Genomic DNA, 17,484 nt, shown 5'->3' with positions numbered 1-17,484 from the left:
TAAAGCAGGTGCTAGGTGTAGCAACCTGAAATTCTCTAGAAGACATCCCAGAGGAGAATCTGGAGGAATGGATGAATGGACTATTCCCGTTGGGTAGGTAGGAATCAGTGATCTGTCAAGGCTTCCCAAGAGCAAGGTTTGGCTCACTAGAGTAATATGGTACAATCTGTTCCAATAGCTCGTCAGCATTGGCCAGAGACTAAGGGCACATTTGCCCATAGCAGACGTGGTTTACTTAGCTAAGATCTTGTAGATGAGCTAGAGGGGAAGAGGAGTGAAGCTATGTTGGTAGAGGGAAAGTCTTACCGAAGGATAAGAAGGTCCTAGATGAAGTATTTGGATGTAGGTTGACAAGAGCAGTAGGAAGTGTTTACAACAACCAGAAGGGAAGGCTCGCCGGTTGCCTGGTGTTGGTTGTAGGAATGTAGCAATTGAGTATGCAGGAAAGGGCAATCCTAAAACCAGGGAAAGGGGAGGAATCCCACCCTCTGAGATAGGCAATAGGTGCAGGATTTATCTGGAGCCCAATTGACTTCAGAGGTGAATTCAGGTGGATTTTTTGCAGCTTACAGGAATTCCTTTTAAGTTTTACAAAGGTGAAAAAACTTTAGACATGTTAGCATGATAATTGTAATTTGTAGTGAAATATATATATTATGGAAAAAGGCAGTAGACATACATATTTGTGTTAACAGCATAAACATTTTTTAAGGTGAGCTTTGAAAAGGCAGAAGCCTTTCGTAAAGTAGAAGGGAAAAAAAGCTCATTTGATCTTAACTTTTAGTATGATTACACATTATGGAAGAGGGTCTTTTTCCTCTATATTCAGAAGAGACTTATGTATATAAGTCTAGCACAATGAAAAACCATTTTTAAGTCTTTGCTTAAAAGACAAACTAAAGAAGATTTAAAATCTTGAGCTTGGAACCATGAGAGTGGGTTGTATGGTGCAATGTTTTTATTAGAGCTGCATTAATAAATCAGAGCTCTGTTGATAAAGGTCAAAGCTCTGGACAGTCAATATAAGAGTAGTAAAGCAACAGGAGGAAATATTAAACACTTTTACCTATTTAGGATACTTTAAATCATCTTTACCCTTGAAACCTTTATAACTTGCATTTATTAACCTTTAAATACTTTCATAGACTCTTAAACAATCTTTTACTTAGGCTTTGTATCTAATTAGTTACTATGCAACATAGGTGAGACTGCTGTGAACATTTGTTTTTTTCCTTTAGTAAAAGAAATTGTAAAAGGTTACATCTGAGTCCTGTTTCTTGAGTCTGGCAACAAGGCATATTTTGTCTAGGCCTGACAATAGCAGCTCTAGGACTCAGGCTTGAGGTCTGGTCTTCTGAATATGAAGAGAATTGAGTAGCCTTCTGAAGTCTCACAAGACAGAAGTTGGCAATATGTCCTTGGGGTCCCCGTGTGAGGTCAAAACAGACCTGCAATGTTACAATGGACTGGAAGATGGTGGTGGAGGTTGCTGAATCTAGGAGCCATTTGTCCTCCACCAGGCCAAGGAGCTTAAAGGCTGGAAGTGTCTATTGTTCATGTGCTGGTTGAGCCTCTATGCCTGGGAATAGAGGACAAGCCTGCATGGGAGCATTTTTACTTTCAAAAGTCAGTCTGCCAGCAGACAGTATGGCTTCTTGAGGCAGCCAGTGGGACCAGTGTCCCCTTTGGCTGCATTTGAAATAGCTACCTGGTGGAGTTGACTTTAGGCTATACCTCGGCAGGATAGGGCATTGCAGACCTGTTGTTTTCCGTGAGAGAATGCCAACAGCACATTCAAGGTCTGGAGTATAGTTTTTGCTGTAGATGAGCCTATCAGGAAGTCTTCTTTCTTATCATTTTTACCAACTCCTATATGGTGACTCAGGGACCATCCTCAGCTGTTAATTAAAAATGGCAGTGTGGCCATGTTTGCATCTATAGAATTATAAATATGTTTTTGAACATATTAAAGGACTTGATCATCTATAAGCTGACTGAACTATTAATTTTCATTTGTTAGTCATTAAATATTAGGACGTTAGCTCTCATCCCTATTAAGTTGGAGCCTTAAAAGTCATAAATATAATCTATTAAAGTGAGAGCATAACAGTTTCCTTTATGATTTAGTATATAAAAAGTTTCTAGCTTATAAAAGTCTAAAGCTATACCGTAGATTAATAGTGGTATAATATTTAGAAATTAAGACCAAGCATATTTTAACCTTGATAGTGAAGATATAGCATAATGACCAAGTTTTAATATAAATAATTGTCTCTAAAATTAATAGATCTTAATTTAGAGTATTCTTAGAATTATATCATATAGTTTAAGGGTATCTAGGAAAAAATGTTGATTTAGTAATCCCCAAGTTTTAAAACCAACAATATAGTAGAATAGTATAAAGCACTTTTAAAAGTACATTTGAATTTATTATACCAAACCTATTAGCCAGAAAGCCTAGTGGTGAATCTAGACCACAGGCAACTCATGGCAAGAAAAATAGCATTCATTCATTAATTTAAAAATTAATAGGAATATAGATATACAATTTTAAATTAGCTTAATTTCAATAGACCTTTATAACCTTGAAATTTCTGCATTATAAAAAATTATTTTGAACCAGGGTTGAATCATATATAGCATGTTGTAAAAATATAACTTTAAATTTATATAAAAATTCATATCTATTTAATGTGAGACTTGTTGCTTTTAGTCTAAAAGGAGATGAAACAAACAGTTATGACTAGGGAAGTCTTATGAATGTAAACCCAATGAGAAAATTATATAACTAGATAGATACGAATTTATAGCATTTAAAAAAAAATAAGAGCAGAGTGTACAGGAATTAGGAAGAAAAGATTTTTAAAAGCTGGGAAGTAGGGGCTTAGATGTCAGAAAAATTTTGAGACCCAGTGTTTAGAATGCTCAGCTTGGAGTTTTGCAGGAGTGGGGGAGGGGCAAAGCACATGCTGAGCCTTCTCTATTCTAAAACCAACATGGCGGCTTGCCATGTGTAGTATGCAACTATGGCCTCACAGAGAGACCAGGTGCTTGCTGGTGGCATGGCTGTCCCAGACCAGTTAGAAACTCTGTGCACACTTGGCATGGCAGATTGGAAGTCTGCACAACTGAAAACCTTCTTCTGGAAGTGAGCCTCTTGAAGCACGCATTCCTTGAGAGATTTAAAACCTAGTCCATGGGGCCTGAGGCAACAATGCAAATTAAAGCCATCTGTGTGTGTGTAGGGTTCCCAGCAATTGCTTACCTAACAGCAATAGTTTAAAGGAAGGCTGTGTCTGTGTCTGAAGTGGCAGTTTCTGTGTCTGGTGTGTGTTTTAGTTTCCCTAAGCTTATTTTGGCACAGCGAGAGTGTCCATCTTGTCCCCAGTGCTGAGAGCACATGGCAGGATGCCATGTCTCAGAGGCCACAAGCAGAGGGACAGGTACGAGGGATAAGGTCAGGTCAGTTGAGAGAAAATGTTGAGTATGTGGTTGGGTGGTGTTTAGGGATAGGTAGAACAGAAGAAAAATCTGTTGCAGGCATCATGGTCCGAGTAAGGGTTCCTGGTGTGACCAGGCCAGGTGCTACCAGGAGAGCCCTTCCTAGCCCAAAACACCAATATTAGGACCAATGATATGGTGATGTGCACAGATTTTATATGAAAGAGGCTTACTGGATGGAGATGAAGAGCAAGAGGAGAGAGTGAGATATGATGAGGAAAAGGAGGGTGCCCCCACCCAGAGAAAAGGGGAGAGAGCAGGACAAGAGAATAAAAGAGCAAGAGGGCAAGAGAGACTGTTATACCCAGTTCGCGAGTCCCCAAAAGATCTACAGGAATCGACTCCGTTGCAAAACACATGAGGGTCTTTTTATTGTAAATTACAAGCTGCAGCTTGGGCCTATATAGCCCCACCGCCCAAGTGGTGGGAGCTGAGCGCGCCGCCCCCAGGTTAGTTGGGTGATATATAGATTCTGGTCCATCCCAGCATGCCCAAGGCAGGGGCAATTCCTGCCTGGCAAGCATCTATTGGTCAAGATGCTACATTTTGAATCAATTGGCTATAGGAAGGTTCCCAGACCATTGACCATGACCAGGTGTCCCTCCCTAGGGTAAGGGTCCATTTTCCTAGCAACTGTATCTCTAGTGGGTGGGGAAAGAACGCAGTGAGGTGGCTCTTCCCCTCAGGGCATTACTAACTTTTTACCGCACATACTTTAGGTCTTAACCGCTGCTACTTTATCTTTTGGTCTCTCAAGACCAAGTGGCCAATTGGTCCTTTTACGGAGAAACTGAACCATGCCTGCCAGGTGTGGCTACCTGGCAGGGCACATATGATGACATCATAGGTTGCTAGGTAACCCAGAAGCAGGCTGCCTAAATGCTAACACAGAATCTGTCAAGATTTTATCAGCTTAATTTTATTTAAGGTTCAGCTCACCATAGCCCTCTTGGTTGTATTTGAGACCAGTTGCATTTGAGCCCTGGATGGAGCCAGCAGTAGTTTTTAAACGGAAAAGCCACAATACATTCCTACGGAAGTGTGTTTCTACAGACAGGATTGCAACAGATGTGCACTTCTACAGACACAAGATAACACCTCAGATCTTTCGCATTTCCGGATATCCTGAAATGTTTTGACATACTCAGTTTGCTAACAGGACCAGCCTCTAGGATGGTTGATTTTGTCAAAAATTTTGTCAGAATTGTAGCTGCTACACACTGAACACAAAATCTAAATCTAACATTACCCTTTTGTAAATGATATTATTTTGAATCCTAGTTATTTTACAGTATACATTTCTACCAAACCGTTTTGTTCTTTACTTCAATGTGCGTATTTACCAGTTACTGTTTAGCTTATCTCTCCTTTTGAGAGCTTGTCGAAAAACAAAAACAAAATCCTAACTTAAAAAAATAATCTTCATAATGGATTTGGATACTGACCCAAAGGGCAATGTCTGTTCTGATACTGGGTATATTTATGAAAATTTTAAGTAATAGGGAAGACTAAACTGATAGGCATCACATGAATTTACAGAGGAGCTGTGTCTCCCCAGGCAGCAAGTAGGTTTCTTTAGCTAAGCATTGATATATAAGGTAACAAAACCTTGCCTCCTCACCTCTCCTCACCTAAGACATTTATTTACTTGTAAACTAATGTTTCCTCACTTGGTATTCTTTCTTGAAACCTCTTCCTTTGCAAATGAATATGTTAATACAGATTCAAGATTTTACAACAACCTGAAAAACTCCACAAGATTCAGAGCAAGCCTCCACCATTCAAGGAACTTCCACCAAAAAAGAAACCTACTGAGTGTAAAAATGCTTTTGTCTATTGCCTCTTAAAAGCTCAGAAAACCGCTTCCAATTTAAAAAGTGTGGTCTGCTTTTCTGTGTCGCATACGGTTCTACACAATGTTCCCAAGCCCAGACATAACCAATTATGATCTTGTGATTTGTTTTGGTAGAGGAGAAGGTTAGTAAGATCTCTAGGCCCTGGTTTTTGTCCTTTAAAAAAAACAAAACAAAACAAACAAAACTCAAAACAAACAACAACAAAATAACCTAAATGGTTCTCAACAAAAGGAAACTAAGAAACAAGAAAAGAAAATTCCAGAAATATATTAACATATTTAATATAATTTTAGCTGTTAATTCAATGCCAAAGTTACCCATCTTAAATTTGTCAATTTATGAACATATTAAATGAACCAAGTACTAGAAATCAGGTGCTACCCTAGACTTCCTCAGGGACTCATTACTAGAACCCATATCATCACCCTCTACAGACAAATGAGACACACGTCCACTGTTGCTACACATTTCGTATTTTCCCTATGTGGCATTTGTACTCTTTAAAAGGTCCCTGCCATCACAGATTGCTCTCTTGATTTCTCTCTTGCCCTTGCTCTCATTCTCTTGCTCTGTCTGTCTGTCTTTCTCTATGCCACAGTCTCTGTCCCATGTCCGCACTCTGAGATGACCTATAGCCCACCCCCACCCTCAATAAATCTCTTGCACAAGATCTGTTGTACAGCATGCTGTCTGCTGTGGCACTGGCATTCTTTGTCTCTCATCCACCAAAGTACTCTGCTGCTAAGTACTAACACCAAGCCAAAAAGTATCTTTGTATACAGGTCAATCCTGAAACTGGTCTATTGTACTCATTTTATTTATTTATTTTTAATATTTTTTTTTATTTTTGAATACTTTTATACATTCACTTGTATCCCAGCTGCAGCCCTCTCCCTCTTTCCCTCCCAATCCTTGTTGTACTCATTTTAAATGCTACTTTATTTAGGGTTCCTTAAAGCCTCTGCCTTTTACCAACCCTTTAGCTCTTGGAAAGAGAGGAAGGAAGGAAGGAAGGAAGGAAGGAAGGAAGGAAGGAAGGAAGGAAGGAAGGAAGGAAGGAAGGGAAAGAAAGGAGAGGAGAGAAAGAGAGGAGAGAATGAGAGAGAGTAAAGCAAAGAAATGCAAAGGAGATAAAAACAAAACCAAATAGGTCAGTGTTTTCTCTTAAGGAGTTCAGAGAGGCAAAGATTAGCTTTTGCTGCATTATTGTCTTAAAAATATTGACAATAAGTTTGGGGTCACAAAGAAAGTGACCACCAATCCATTTGTGTCTGAATAAGGCAGAACTTTACTCTTGGTCAACAGGGTGTGTTTGGAAGAGTGAACACACAGAGCTAGGAAGTGTACTTAGTTTTTATTCTAACTCAGGTGGTTACTGTGTCTTTTCCCATTGGCAGGGCCCTGATGTTAGGTTTCAAACACAGGGCATGCAGCCAAGGTGTCTATGTAATATATCAAAGCACACCTGGCCTCCAGATTTATTCTCCCAGCATCCTTCAGTACCTACCTGTTACAGGGTTTGTGGCATACCTACCGTTTATGCTGAACACTCCAGCCCAGGGGCTGGATTTCCCTTAGAGGCGTTTCCCTATAAAATGCTGAAATTTTTGTTACCCACCCCTCTTTTGTACCTTTGGCCTCCTGACTGCTTTACTTGGTTTCCCTCTCTCTCCTCTCCTCACATGGATCAAGGTCATGACTACTCTGAACTGTCCCAGATGTCCTTGCCTCTGGCTATGCTAGCCCACATATCTATAATAAACTTACACCTCCACCATTCCTAAAAGCTGTCATGTCATTTCCTTTCCTTTTAATTCTTTTTTTTTTATTCATTTGGTGCTGAAACCAGGGACTCCTTAATTTTAACATTTGTCCCTAATATTTATCTGCTTCAGCAGATTTCCAACTGCTTTAAATCTGTAGATTTAAAGACTGCAGATTTCTTCAGTTTCTTCCTTTGTGTCCTGCAGATCCTGGACAGCAAGTGAAATTGACTGCTCATCCTAAACTTGTTCAACATTCTAACCTTGGGGGTTCCTAACTAATATGCCCCAATTATGCCCAAGTTTCACAGACCCCAAAGACCACTAAGAAGATGATTCCATTGTAAATGCAGTAGAGTATTTTATTACAAGCTTGAGCCTGGGCCCACACCTTCACTGATACAGCAGTTCTCTGGTGTAGACCCCTGATCTCAGGAAAAGAAGGGTTTTTTATTTAGGGTTACTTCAAGTTTTGGGAATTCTATCTTAGCAGTTTTATGATGGATTGACATTTAGCAAATATCAGGTGTCTGGAGGAAATTGTTTGCCCAGAGGGCCAAACCATGATTTTTAACTCACTCTGTTGTAAAGAACACCTGGATAAATTTCAGGTATTCACTGATTAGCCATTGCTAAGGATGATGGTTAAATATCACTGGGTTTTCTCTAGGCTATTCCTTGGCTTGTGGCTCTTTATTGTCTTCTTCCTGGAATTGGTGATCTATGGCCTAGTTCCTGGGACTGGTAACTTTCAGGGTTGGGGGTCAGGCCTTGTTCTCTCATTTACCCTTTCTTATGGTCTTATGAATGCTCAATTATGGGTCTTCCAGATATGACCCATCAGTGTCCTCCACATTTACCCTTCCATAATGGGATCTGGTCACCATTAACTGTATCACTACCAAGAAGTATCACTACTTCTTAAAACCTACCAAGCAATTTAAAATTCAAGGCCTAAAGGTAAAAAGAAAAACCAAAATAAGTAGGGGTCCCAGAAGGGTGGATGTTCTCTGGAATCCTCTCCTTCTTTCTGGTATCTCTCTAGACTTTTTCTTACTCTTGCTAAAAATTCCCTAATCAATCCTGAGTGGTTTGCATAAAAGCACCATTCCTCTCTAAGGGCTGCACATAGCCTGCCCTGCTGTAAAAACAGCATATCTAAGCCCCTTCTATTTTGCAACACTACTTCTGCCAGGGAATCAACATTCTTTTCTAAATGGGTGATTGAGTTCTCAAGACATTGAATATCTTTAAGCTGTTATAACTCTGGCTTTGTACAGACAGTACTGCAATACTAGTTCCTTCTCCAACTAAGCAAGTCCTCAAGATAATAGCTAATGTCAGGGGGCCCCTTTTGACTCAGCATTTCAGCCTGTTAGGTAGGATAATGGCTGATGAATTTCTCTTTTTCTGTAACTTTCTTCAAGCTGATATTAGGGCAAAGATATTGGGGACCCAGAAAGGCTAAAAGCTTAGTCAAAAGCTAGGCAATGGAGCACTTATCAAAACCATCTAACTAGAGATTCAGTTGAAGAGACAAGGAGCCATCACTTTGGCTGGACTGGTTTACTTCAGCTTTCAGCAAGTGCAGACCTCAGCTCACAATGCATAGCTGATCACTGAATGGAGTCTTTCAGATAGGTAAAAATATGTTGAGACAAATTTAGACTAGAGACAGAAGTTAAAATTTGTCTAGTAATTGGAAAAAGTGAGAAACCCCAAGACCAAGGGAAAAATCCCATTTCAAAATCAGGCGGGTGTATTCTTCTGGGGTATGTTTGAACAGTGGCAGATCCAGGTCTCATGACCTTTTGATTTCCTGAAGCTCATATGAATTTCAGTTTACAAAAAGAAATATATTAGTATCACCATTGTATTGAGAGCCATACTTTAGAAAAAGCAGGTAACACATGTCTGTATGACAGAAGGAGTAGATTCATACTAAGACCTAGTAAGACCTAGTAAAAGCTATGGATTTAGGTCAGAGATATACACATTAGACAGAGATGTTTTTAGCATGATGAGAAGCACCTTTAAGTCTATATCCAGAAGAAAACCAAAGGGAAATTAATATCTCAAGCTTGTGACTGAGTAGTAAGCAGTCAGGGCTACATTAGCTTATCAGAACTCTGTTGATCGCTGTCAAAACTCTGAACCTTTGAAATTTTATGATGAAAGTACAATACTAGCATAGAGGGAAAGAGAAATCTGAAATATTTCCCATTTTAATATGCCTTAAATTATTTTTATATCATTACAACTTGCATTCACATACCTTAAAACATCTTTTTAGACCCTCCATTTTTTTCTTGCATTTACCAACTTTGAAACACCATCTTAGAGCAGCTTTTATTTATAACTTATATGTATCAACTTGGAAACATCTTCCTAGTCCCTCAATTATTTAGATCCTCATTACTTAAACATTTATATCCTCAGACCTTACGTAAACTTTATATCTGTTAATCCAGTTATTCACTGTTAGATACAAGCAGTTAACATGAAGCCTGTGAGCAAGGCAAACCTGTTTGTTTTCTAAATAAGATATCTAGTACCTAGTAGTTTGAACTAGCTAATGAATCAACCAGTAAATTAACAGTGGCTCTAACTCTCTGCTATTTGACCGCAAAGCTATCATTAGCTAAGCTTAGCCATCAATGTGATCTGAAACCTGAGAATGATAAACTAACCTAAATTAATCTATGTACCAATAAGAATGATGGAATTGACTAGTCAGTCAACCACCTGGTTCCTGTGGTTTCATGGCATCACAAGCAGAGGCAGTCTGGCCATCAGGCCTAGAAGATGAGAGACTGTTTCTGTAGAAAAGAAGAACATGAGTGAATGACCTCACCTCAGCTTCAGCAATGTGAAACAGTGACTGTCCAGATGTCCACAGTTTTCTCCACAGAAAACTGGGCTGGGCTCTAGATGTGGGCCAGTTGGGGCAGTCTTACCACAATGCAGTTGTACCACAATCCAGAGTTGAAGTCCTCTGTTATTGTGCCCAAATCTTCTCAGAAACCTTGAGGAGCTATTGCCAAGATTTTGGGACTTTTCTGTCATAATGTAACCTACATACATTAGATGCCATATTCATCATATCTCTGACAAGATTGAGGGTAAGCATATATGAGTTAATCTTTGTCTGTCTTTAGTTATCTGATCTAATATGCATCCTGTAAAACAGAATATTATAATCTCTAAATCTGGCATATCCTTAGATATCCTTAGATAAGTGTTTTAGGATCATATATATTTTAGGTAGATCTACATAGGCAAACTAGGTAGTTACCCATCCTAGGCTTAACCTTGGAACCATAAACAAGAGACTAGTTAAAGCTCAATCTTGTAACCAAGTACAGTCATTAGCATAACTTTAAATATATTTCTGAACTAAAATCAAAGCAGAACTTTCAATCATAGATACAGTTCATAGAAAGACTGGCAAATCTTGCTGATCCTACCACATTGCACTATTAAGACTGAACAACAAAAGTTTAAAGGACAACATTTGCACTTAGCACTAAACAGACAACTGAACATAGCTGGCCACTGTCAACAAAGATGGCAGTGTACCATGACTCTCCCACAACCAAGATGCTTGCCAGTCATGTGACTGCCCTTGGTTGAGAAGGCAGTAGAACCATGGCTCCACCCTCTTTATCACTGAACCAACATGGTGGCCAGCCACATATTGACATAGGCCATGGTGGGCAATTTAGAACATAGCCAACAGATGCCACTGATGGTGTTGCTGACTCTCATGGTATAGCACTGTGGCACAATTACAGTTTCCTGTAACCAAGTTCTAACATTGTAATCAAATAAGTTTTAGAAACAACTACATAGTAGAATAGTATAGAACATTTTTTAAACTGTACTTGAACTATTCTAGCCATATCAAATCTATCTGCCAGAAAGAAACAACATTAATCCATTCATTCGGGAACTGGCAGCCAGGCACACACTTGAAATCAACCTGTTAATCTGAATAGACCTTCACAAACCAGGGTTGAATTACACAGCATACCTCAAAAATACAACCCTGAATATAATCCATAAAGATATTAATATAAAATGCCTGATACACTTTAAAATGGTATATAACCTCAAACATTTTTTTAAAAAATCTGTTTTGGAAATATCAAAATAAAGCACCCTTTGTAGGAGAGAAGTCACAAAGCATAACCATAATTTTAAAAGTTAAAAAAAAATTTTACCAGTGTAAACAATTCAGTCTCTAACACCAATTTAAATTGAGACTTGTCTTCTTAGTCTAAAAAGAGATAGGATGATAAAGAGAATTCATTATGACTAAGATGTTCTGTAATTTTTTTTTTATTTTTTGCCCTATGCCATGCCATGTGTCAATTTCAAGATGGCAAAGTCACATCACGTGGCAGACCACATGGTTGCTACTTAAAAACATGTTTTTCTATAGATGTTACAAACACATATGCACATATATGTTCTAAACAACAATTTGAATTTAAACTTTAAACATATCCAGTAACTGTTAATCTAAAACCAAGACATCCAGAGCATATTAACCATTTAGGATGAGTAAGGAATAAACATGTAATGGCCATACATTTAAAACAGACAGTCAAAACTTTCCTTACTTCATTTAGCTGTAATTCCAAGCATTTTGTTATCTGTTGAATCTATGGAGGAGTTTGGACTTGCTAGCAGTGTTGCCAGGGCTGCCACATGATGCAACTTCCCCCTTGCTGTGCCTCCTTACCTCTGTCTTCTCATGCTGACGCCCAGAATTGAAGTGGGTACCACCATAGTGGAAGTTCACCCCTGCTATTTCCCTTCCCGCCAGCCAGGTTTGCAGCCAAGGGCAGCAGCCCTTGAGGTGAGGATAGCTCTGCAACATGGGTGACTCTGACACCATCCCTCCCCCAGCCATCTTCTCCAACCCAACTGAACTTTCCAGCTGTTCAGGCATAAGTGCACCTAAAAACCTGGACAAGCTTGGGGTGTTGCCTGCTCCATGCTTTCCCCATGCTTGGCCTGTTTCCCACCAAGTGCTTGGGGAGCACTGCCCCAAGGTGTGCTCCCACTGGTGACCAGAGGCTCCCCAGCTTGTAGTGCTGGGAGCATGGGCCAGGCAAAGTCACCACAGCACACAGCTGTTTGGTCAACAGTCTACTAAGACCATCACAAACACACACACACACACAACAACAACAACAACACAAGACAAGAATATACCTATAAAATGCTTGCACAAAAAGAGAAAGGAAGAAGAAAAGAAACAAAACTCAAAATGGAGGCCTGTCCCTAGATGTGCTTTCTGTCCTGTTCCATTAGAGATGGCCTGCCCCATATCAGGCTCCACCCAAATACAGCAGAGTTTGGAATGGTGGCCTGTCATTCCACCAGACCAGAAACCAGAGCAGCAACATATTCCACGTGGGTGCTGACAAGCTCTGTCAGACCAGAGACCAGAGCAGCAGGAGAGGTGCCAAGCCTGGGGCTCTGCATACTGTAGCCATCCCTTGGAGCCTCCTCAGCACTGTCACTGCCAGAACCTGTGTAGCATGGCTCAAGCTTCCAAGAAATGTGCAAGAATTAAGTCTAGGGAGTTAGAGGGACTGCCCCATGTCATCAGTCTCTCTCACAAAAAAAAAAAAAAAAAAAAAAAAAAAAAAAAAAAAAAAAAAAAAAAACAGGCAGCAACAGACAAGATGGTCAACCAGAAAAACACACACTGAGCCAGACTACAGATCCCACTGCTCCTGCAGCAGAAAAAACAAAAGTAGGACTGCTGCAAATTGCCACACGAAGAGGGCAACTGTGTTGTCCTTATCCAGATATTCAGAGATCACAGAAACTTTAGGGGCACCTCTGCCCCCTCTGACGGGGTCTGGAACGTTTTTCAGGTCTGCTGTTGCCCCTGGTTGTCCAGGGAGTCTGCTCTAACTATTGCTGACCACACAGATTACATAATTTGCCTGAGGTCCAAAACAGAAACTAGAGGAACACCGAGACAGACACAGACAAACAGACACAGACAAGACACTTATTAGCTGGTCCTTGACCCTTTGGTTTGGGGGTCCTGGGAGTCTTGGGAATCACTGACAAGCTCCCAAGATGTTATGCCCAAGTCTCACAGACACCAAAGACCACAAAGGAGCTGATTCTGATGCAAATGCACTAGGGTCTTTTATTACAAGTTTGGGCCCACACCACCACTGACACAGTGGCTCTCCAGTGTAGAGCCCCAGAGCTTAGGGAAGGGTTTTTATTTAGGGTTACATCAAGGTTGGGAAATTCCAGCTTAACAGTTTTATGATTGATTGTCATTTAGCAATCTGAAGGAAACTGTTTGCCTGGAGGGCCAAACCATGATTGTTTTACTCAATCTATTGTAAAGAACACCTGGGTAAATTCCAGATATTCACTGATTAGCCATTGCTAGGGGTGGTGGTTAAATATTATTTGGTTTTCTCCAGGCTACTCCTTGGGGTGGATCTTTATTGTCTTCTTCCTAGAACTGGTGACTTGTGGCCTACTTCCTGGGACTGGTGACTTTTGGGGTGAGAGAGTCAGGCCTGGTTCTCTGACACTGTCAACAGGAAGTAGTCATAAATAATTTTGTCTTCCCTTATCATTCATTTATCATTAACAAAAGGCTGTGTTATTAAGTTTTAAACCCAGAACAAACAGCTGAGATGTCTATTTAACATATCAAAGCAGACCTGGCCTCCAGGATCTCCCACTATCCTTCAGCCCATACTTGTTACAGGGTATGGATGCAATACCCTGTTCTCTGCCCTATATAATTCAGAAATTTTGGTTACTCATTCTTCTTTTGTAACTTTGGCCTCATAACTGCTGCACTTGGTTTCCCTCTCTTTTCCCCTTTCCCTCTTCCACATGCTTCAAGATCATGACCACTCTGGACCCTTCCAGATGTGCCTGACTCTGACTATGCTCTCCCACATATCTACAATAAACTTTCTCCACCACCATAACCAAAAGTAATCATGTCCTTTCCTTTAATTTTAATGTCTTTTTTTTTTCAGCTCCTGAGATGATTTAATTACTAGTCTTAAAAGAATTAGCGCAGAAGAATTGGAGGAAAGAGAAACACATCACTACTCCAAGCAGAAAAGAATCACTTCTCCAAAGCATTAAATTCCTAGAATGCAGCAATAAATCTTATATAAATAAAGGTTTTATTTGGAAAAGGGGTATAAGACTTGCATAAAATTCTTACAAGGTGGAGGAGATAAAAAAGAAAGAAATTTGAATTCCTTGTCTTCAACACAAGTTTTATAATTTTGAGAGTAAAGATTCATATTTAATATTTCTTACAGAAATCATCCTAAATTTACAAAAGCCTGGTGAGCTACAATTCTCCCTAGGAGTACCAATCTAATAAAGACAGTATTTTCATGGTCTTGTAACTCACAGCAGATCTCAACACCCTTGTTTATCTATTTCAAAGGATTTAGCCAAACTCCAGTGGTTCAAGAGAGCTCCAAACTTTCCAAGTCACATGATAGGTGGCACATATAGTTCAACAGAACCTCAGATTTGCTCAAAAGAGCTTTCAAATTGATAAGCTTTCTATCCTAGAAATGTCATTTGTTAGATTCTGAATTTGTCCCATTAAGACATTCCTCATTCTAGAATATCAGATCTGCTAGCCTGAAGAAATAAAACAGTGATCCCTCCAAGAGCTGATAAGTCCCTTCTGAAATGGTAAAAATGTGTAAGTCATGCAGGGGGAAAGTGAATAGAAGACAAAGGAGACCTAACCATATATCCCTGAAACCTCCAACTGCAATATTGGCAGTGTTGTCTCCCTATCTCTGTATTCCCTGACTTTGAATTTTGGTCAGGTTTTCAATGGCTTTGAGAAGTCTCACTGTCCTCCACTGCTATGATGTTTCTCTATTTAACAATGTCCCAATAATGTTCAACAGAAGAACCACCAAAGACAAAGTCAGTCAACGAATGGCAATGTAATTGCTAGCACTATGTTTTAAGTTTAAATTACTGTGCTTAAGAGATCTAAACAAACAAACAAAACCAAACTCCTCCAAACTGTAAGTCCTACTTGCCCAAAGACACATAACTTCCTAGAATGCTGGGGTCTATTGTTTATGTAAAAGCTTGATTGCTTCAACTGCACAGGACTTATGCTTGCTTATATAGGCAGGAAGTATATAGGCAAGAAGTGTGTCAGAATATATGCTTTCCTCTCATTGAATGGATGCAGAAAGTATATAGCTCTGAGATTTTAGCCTTTATAAGCACCTGACTAATGTAATTCAGCACCATATCCTAAGCAAGGGTATGGTCCAGGCCAGTATCCATGGTCCTGGCCAGTATTTAATAAAGCTTGCTTCAAATTTGGCTCAAAAATTGTGGTAGTGGTATTAGTCTCACTTGATGGAATTAACCACAATTGCTCCAAATAGTTCAAAAGAGCCCTAGATTTTTCAAAGAAAAAGGCAAACAGGAAATCAAAGGTTTGAGCTGCAAATGATCAGAGCAAGACTTACCAAAGGTCATATTTTCTGTACAATTAAAAATAAAGTCAAACTTGGTTTTTCTGCATTATCAAGTAAAAGTAAAACACAGCTAATGCTGCTGACACAGAAAGATAGAAGGTTGTCTCTGTAGTAAAATGACTTGTACAGCTGCTCAGAACTTCCAAAATTACTCTCTACCCAGGGCCATCTCATTATGAATGACAGACTTCTCAAAATGCATTTTTGTGGCCCATATTTTGTTATTAAACTTGGGTGTCACAACATGTGCCTCAAGTCAGATTCAGCCCACTGTCCTAAAGTAAAAGAGTTAAACTAATAGTGGAAAACAGATAACGGAGATTTATCAATGTAGCCACACTAGAAAGAGGCACAAAGAGGCTCAACAAGCATTCCATTCCATACTTCCAGAGTTTGTTTTCCAGGTTACACTCATTAATAAAAATAAAATAAAAATTTTAAAAAATGTCCACTCCTTCTTAATGGTTTTAAATGTTGTTTTTATTTCCTTAGATGAGGGCATAAGATGAGAGACATACCCAAGCTTTGCAAACACATGGCTTAGGCTGAGCCCAGAGCATTTTTATCTTTGTTCTGTCTCTCTGTAGACTTAGGCCTGTAAGGTTCAGGCATCCATACAATCTAATCTTCTGCAAGCCTAGACATTGAAGGCTTTAGATTCTTGCCTCCAACTGCTAATATAGGCCTAAAATGTTTTCAGCCTCTGATAATTAATGTTAAATAAGCTCACCTTTACTAGTTCTTTCTGTCCTCTAGCTGACTAGTTCAACTTAGCTGTTCTGGCTCAAACGCTTTAAGTTGCCTGATTCAAACTGGCTTCTTAATGCTTCTCACTAACTTTCTCTGCTTGACAAAACTGCCTCTGATCTCCATGAACTGCACTGCACTGACTATATGAACTAAATGGAACTGAACATAACTGAACAAGATCAACTGAACTCAACTGCAGTCAACTGAACTTCACTGAACTCAATTCCAGTCTCTCTGCACTGCTCTTAGGTAGCCTCTCCTTTCTGTTTTCATGAGAGTTGGGCATATCCTATCGCTGACTCATTCAGTCAAATCTTTCTCTGATTTGTTGCTTTGTTTGCTCCTCAGTTAGATGTCATTGTTTGGGATTAAAGAACGCCTGCACAGACGTAGCCCATGGCAGCTCAGTCTACCTGTGAGTTCCCTAGTAAAGGGAATAGGGACTGTTTCTGACATGAACTCAGTGGCTGGCTCTTTGATCACCTTCCACCAAGGGGGTAACAGCCTTACCAGGCCACAGAGGAAGACAATGCAGCCACTCCTGATGAGACCTGATAGGCTATGGTTAGAGGGTAGGAGAGGAGGACCTCCCCTATCAGTGGACTTGGAGAGGGGCATGGGAGAAGAAGAAAGAAGGAGGGATTATGAAAGGATAAGGGAGGGGGATACAGCTGGGATACAAAGTGAATAAACTCTAATTAATAAAATGTAAATAAATTTAAAAATAAGAAAAAAGTATGTACTAAGGGCATGTCTGTATTCTAGCCAGAGGGAATAAAGGTTGTATAGTAAGGGTGTGTCTATATTCCAGCCATATCACACAGACCTAGGTCACTGGATATGGTTTCAAGCCAGAGTAGCCATGTTGCTAGATTAAAATTCCTCAGTAAATAGTGCTAAGTTAAGAACTAGATTCTTAACACACAGAGCTGTAGGGGACACTATATATGAACAATCATGGATGGATGGTAAGGTAGTTCTATTTTTATGTATTTCATAAACTTCAATCTTGTTCTCCATAATGGCTATACACATTTGTATTCCCACTAACAGTAAAACAATGAATGAAAACTGAGG

Source organism: Meriones unguiculatus, assembly GCF_030254825.1.
Source record: "Meriones unguiculatus strain TT.TT164.6M chromosome X unlocalized genomic scaffold, Bangor_MerUng_6.1 ChrX_unordered_Scaffold_30, whole genome shotgun sequence".
Classification (NCBI taxonomy): domain Eukaryota; kingdom Metazoa; phylum Chordata; class Mammalia; order Rodentia; family Muridae; genus Meriones; species Meriones unguiculatus.
Note: the sequence above shows the minus strand (reverse complement) of the source record.